We start from the raw sequence: 6,100 nt of genomic DNA, 5'->3' as shown, positions 1-6,100 counted from the left end.
TGGCAATAGTTTGAACTTTCCCTGGTTTTGTCCCTTCAACTGCTCAATCTCTCTCTCTCTCTCTGGTAGAAATTTTCTCAATTCCTGTCTTCCTGTCTTCAGACATTTATATTTGTACGTGGCTTTATCTACTTCCAATTCATTCACTCATATACTCAATTTCTATTTGTTGAAACTATTCACTGTGCTAGGAGCTCAATATACAGTGATGAACAGGGCTGTCAGCTTATAATCTAGTGGGAGAGGTCAAAATAAAACAGGCAAAAGAACAAGATAGAGGTAGTGATAGATGCTGTGAAGAAGGCAGAGTATTTTCATAACTTGATAAAAAGAACATAGGCTGGGAATGCTTACATTATAGAGTACTGGGCATTGAGGCAATATCGTTTAAGCTAACACCAGAAGCATAAAAATGACACAGCCCTGCAAAGAGCCTAGAGAAGAGGGCTGTAAGCGCAAAGAGCAATAAGGGCAGAGTTAGGAAAGAGCTTGCTGTGTTTTAAAAAGAAGTTGGGGGCTTCCCTGGTGGCGCAGTGGTTGAGAGTCCGCCTGCCGATGCAGGGGATGCGGGCTCGTGCCCCGGTCAGGGAAGATCCCACATGCTGCGGAGCGGCTGGGCCCATGAGTCACGGCCGCTGAGCCTGCGCGTCCAGAGCCTGTGCTCCGCAGCGGGGGAGGCCACAGCAGTGAGAGGCCCGCATACCGCAAAAAAAAAAAAAAAAAAAAAAGTTGGTGATGGCTAGAACTTAGTTATAAAGAGGGAGAGTGCCACGAGTGAGGTCAGATAGAGAAACAAGAGCCAGATCATACAGCTGGCCAAGGTACGGAGCTTCTACCTTATTTTACTGGCAATGAAAAGCCTTTCAAGGATTTTATGTTGCAAGAAGATATGATCTGTTTTATGTTTTTAAAAACCTCTGACTTCTGCATGGAACTGTAGTAGTGTAAAATTTGAACACAGAAACAGAATTTAGAAGGCAATTCTAACAGTTTAGGTGAAAGGTAGGCAAACTGTCATCCATGGGCCTGTCACCTGTCTTTGTAAATAAAGGTTTATTGAAACACAGTCAACAGTGATTTGTATGCGTATTGCCTATGGCTGTTTTCAAGCTACAATGGCAGTATTTGAATACTTGTGACAGGGACCATTTGACCTGCAAAGCAAAAATATTTACTATCTGGTCCTTTATAGAAAAAACTTTGTCAGCCCCTGGTCTATGTGAGAAATTATGATGGGTGGACTACAATGATATCAGTGGAAACGTAGAGATGTCAGAAGATGATGAATATAGTTTGTCGATATAATCTTCAGAACATGTTGATGAGTTGGATATAGGCAATAGAAAATTAAGAATTATTCCTAGTTGTTTAATGAAACCAACTAAGTGTATGGTGGTGCCATTTATCGAGATGTAAAAGACTGGGGAAGGAACATGATTAGATGGTAGTGAAATGAAGAATTCTCTCTTAAACATAAACGATTTGAAATGCCTGTGAAATATCCAAGTGGAATTGTCAAGGAGGAAATTGTATATGAGTGTGGAACTCAAGGAAGTGGTCTGTGCTGTAGCTATTGTGAGAGACATCAACATAGAGAATTACTTATGGATTCTACCTAGTGAGAGATTTAGAAAGAAATCGTGGTCTAGAACAGTGCCTTAAGGACTCCAATATACAGTGGTCTCTGGTCTCAGAGTATTTAGCCTCATGTTTAAGTCATTTCCTTCTCTCTGCATTACCCAACCTTTCTCATCTTCTCTAGGATCTGGTATATTACTTCATATCAATTTTCTATAATTTTTATAATAGCCCTGCAAAACAAATGCTATTATTCTTTGTATACATATAAGGCAAAAGAAAAAAGAAAAAAAGAAAAGAAAACGTCCCAGAGAGGTTAACCGTCTTATTACAGCTCTTATAAATGATAGTTTCTAATTCCTGTCTGCCACATTGCTTCCCAAAGAAAGTCTTTAGGCTGATATTCGGTGGGATGCAGCTAGCGGGCGATGTCAGGTATCATTTCTGGTTGCTGTTCACTCCCTCCTGGGGTGCAATCTGTCCCATGCTGTATATAAAAGCCTCACAAAACTGGCCTTTTCCAGAGATATTTTCAGAGACCTCAAGTAGGCTCTCATGTGATCCTAATGTCTTGCTTAAGACAATGATGTCATTAGTTACAAAGAACAAATAACAATATAAGCAAAAGATAAATATATTAAAAAGATACAGGGGGACTTCCCTGGTGGCACAGTAGTTGAGAATCCACCTGCCAGTATAGGGGACACGGGTTCCAGCCCTGGTCCCGGAAGATCCCACATGCCGCGGAGCGCTACTACAAGCCTGCATGTCACTACTACTGAGGCTGCGCTCTAGAGCCCGCGAGCCATACTCAACAGACATTCACATACTTTTTTCCCAGACTTCTTTCTCTGTTGGTGAAGCATTTTGATTATGGGATCCTATAATAGCTCTCTGGCCAGCTGTTAGCCAACAACTTCATAACAGATGTCTTTAGATCACTAATCTCTAATAAAACAATTATCCAAGATTTATTTCAACACTTCCATGAATCATTTAACATTCTGATGTCTTGTTTGCCTTGTGAATAGCCAACATTCATTTCATGTATCAAAAGTACAGTAACTCTAGCCATGAATTTCCCTTCAATATATCCTACTAACCACAGGTAATGAAACTTTCTTCAGTTAAAAGCTGTTTGGACTCAATTTGTACGGTTTTCTATAAAGATACTCAAGAGAAAAAGGAATTATTAATTTTTTTTCTTTTCTCCCCATCTCTAGTTTCTAGCAGTCAAGGTGATTAATTTTAGCTAGACTACTCTTGTGATAATGTATCAGAACCTTAGAGAAGATAAAAATAGTCTTGTCAATGTCACCACTTCTATAGTTCATATTGAATTCCCATGAAATATAACACCCAGGGCCATCTGTTCCTTTAATGTTACAATTTCACAATTTCTTCAAAGAATTTCAACCTCTCCATAATGTATCCTAGGTGGAAAAAGCACCAGGACTCAAAACACAAAGGCCTATTGTTGTTAATTTATTAATGCATTTATTCTACAAACATTTTTGATTACTGACTTTGTGTGAGAAGCAAGACTGCTCCCTCATAATATTAAGTGATAGGAGGGGCAGATAATAATGAGAAAAGGTCTTTAAAATGATCCTTCCTTCTAGTCTTGGTTTGTTTTCTAACTGATAGAGGCTTATCAGTTAGAGAATAGACTTTAGTAGTTCAGAGTCTAGTTTGTCATTAGGAGACTAAAGGTCTGTACCATTTCTGTACCTATGGCACTTTTCTGACTGGTTCTGAGAGGCCATGTTTTTAGTGGTTCCTCTGGTAAGTAACTGGGTTACCTCGTGGTGATAGCAGAGACACAAGTATGCCACTGGAGTTTGGTCTTTCAAGGACTGAGTATACGTAGATTCTACTTAGGGAAGGAATCCTGGCTACCCACAACCCTCAAAGCTTTTAATGTGGAAGGCATACCTTCAACATGCTGTCATGATATCAGAACCTATAACCAAGTTATGAGCTGAGATCCCGGAGCTGCCTTTGTGTTTTTCTCCTTTTGGCCCTATTTTAAGATTCTAATAGTACTTCCCTCTCTTGCTTCTCCCAAATTCTAATTACTACCACCAAAAAAATAGGGTGAAGGGGTGGTCACTCACATTCTCAATTCACATATGTCCCCACAGAAGCACTTAGCAGCTGCTAGCATCTGTTCTCATATTTTCTTAGTGAACTTTATCTGCCAGAATCTGCTCTGTTGCTCCTCTCTCCACTATCCTCAGAAATAGCTTTTTCAGCATCAGCACGTAAGAGGTTTCTATTTCTCCCTGCAATTTGGTGGATATTTAAGAATTTAATATACATATCCCTTCTTTTGTTCATTTCCTTTCTCTTCTATTTTCTTTCCTTCTCTTCTCCAAATTCTAAATATCCATTCAATATTCTTTAATACTCAGGCCAGAGTCTCAGAGGTATTGGTAATCTTTGGTCATTGAACGACTTCTATAGGAGGACTTTTTCAACAGATTTGCATCAGTGTCCTTCTTTTTTGATTATTTTGTCTATATTTCTCTAGGATGATTGAGCCCCTACCGGAAAGATATAGTTCCGTAACTACAACTACAGTTTTTGACACATAAGAGATTCTGCCATGAACATTAAGACCTATCCAATCACTGCTCCTGAACTATAGCACAAACTTCATAGAAGCCTGCCTAAAAAGCTAAGAAAATTTTCATGCTTCTATCTAGAGAAAAATTTCCTCTTTTTGGTTTGTTTTCAAAATTTGGTGATTGTTGGTACAGACTTGTAGGTTAGTCCCAGGGAATCTTCCTCCCCTGACACCTTGGACAGTTCCCACGAAATCTAGCCTCCCTCTCTTTCAAATATTATGTATTCACCTAAGGGCTCTGATATAGGAAAAAAGGTGGTTTAATAGCTGCCCCATCATCTCTAGGTGGTACTGTCAAGACCAGCAGATGTAGGAGGGATCAATATGAACCTTTTAGCTCTCTCAGCTCATAGAACGTCTTGGGTCACAGTGTGGCAACCATGGGAAGGATGCCCCCACTAATTCTATCTAGGGATAGTAATGTCTGAGATGGGGAAATGTTACTCCTCTCTCCTCCTCTATGCCTGAGACCTCATGTGAGCCTGTAATACACAATGTTTAAAACCTTAAATGTAAGCATCAAGGCCATAACAGGCTAGGTGGACATTTGGCATGTTGGATGTTATTAAGTTAAAAAGTCTGTTATTCCCTAGAAATGATGAATGAATTTACATCCTGTTATCATTTTCAGGTGTGTTCATTTCCAGGCAGTTGAGAAGTTGCCTTAGTTATATTTGATTTATCAGAATCTGGAACAGCACTGCCTAAAGATAATCTGCTGTGGCAGTATGTCTCACGCTTGCCTTTTGTCTTGTCCTTCCTCAATATCTAGGCCAACACTTTGCCTTGTGTGAGGAGTTAAAGAGCACCAGAGACTTCTCCTTACTTATCATCAAGGCGACCTCATTCACTTCTTTCTCTGTCCTCTTCTTTTCTCAGAAAGATCTTCCTGAGGTGTTGATCGTCTTAGTTCAAGGCTGGGGCCAGACCTCATCCTGCTGCAGCTCCTGTTGGTTGATGATTTTTTCATTTAAACTACAGTTGCCCATCTCAAGATGGGGTTGTATTAGCTCTCTTTCTCTATGGTGGACATGCTTAGAGGAAGACTTTCTATGAACTCCATTCCACCCATTTTCAGAGCAGATGCCTTTCCCCAGAGTCCCACAGCACATGTGATTTAAATGTTGAATTTTACATCGAAACATTTGTTTCATGTTCAACAATGAGTCTTTTCTGCTTCAATATCTGACTTAAGGATTCATTTGTTACTGGTCAACACCTCCAATTCTGGGGTTTGTGGAAAACCCCTGATACTTAACAACAGAGGTAAGAATGAGCTGTCTGTTGATTTAGCAGCGTGAGATATTGCAGTGACAAATCAAAAGCCCTAATTAAAAACAATATGAATGCTCAACCGCACACTTCCGTGTCTGTGATCAGTCATTTCTGAGAGAGTTTTCACCAATCTGGTTGCCTTAATCACGTTGACCTGTGATACGAATCTTAGCATTTAATGTGTTCGTACATATTAAAATTGTGAATTGACTCCAAATCTATTCAAGCATGCTTATGAATCATAGAAACCTTAAATGGTACAATTGAATGTGAGCTAATATTTAGGAGATTTACCAACCTATTAAAGGTATGTATATTGGGGAAATGGGGAAAAAAATAGAAATAGTAGAGTAAATATAAAAAACATGTTCTTACAAAATTTTGGGTCTTTTTATTATTGTGATTTAATGTAGAAATAAAATTCCATATCTACATAATGCTGTAATTCATCTATCATTTCTCCAAATGCTGGGATTATAAAGATATTTCTCACTTGTATTTTTCTAGACCATTTGATGGCCATGTTGACTAAAGCAGGAGCTGGTTGCCTCTGGCAATGGTTGCTGATGTTGATTAAAATTAGTCTTAATCTTATGCTGCTGGGACACATGAGACTGG

Source organism: Phocoena sinus, chromosome 5 (assembly GCF_008692025.1).
Source record: "Phocoena sinus isolate mPhoSin1 chromosome 5, mPhoSin1.pri, whole genome shotgun sequence".
Classification (NCBI taxonomy): Eukaryota; Metazoa; Chordata; class Mammalia; order Artiodactyla; family Phocoenidae; genus Phocoena; species Phocoena sinus.
Note: the sequence above shows the minus strand (reverse complement) of the source record.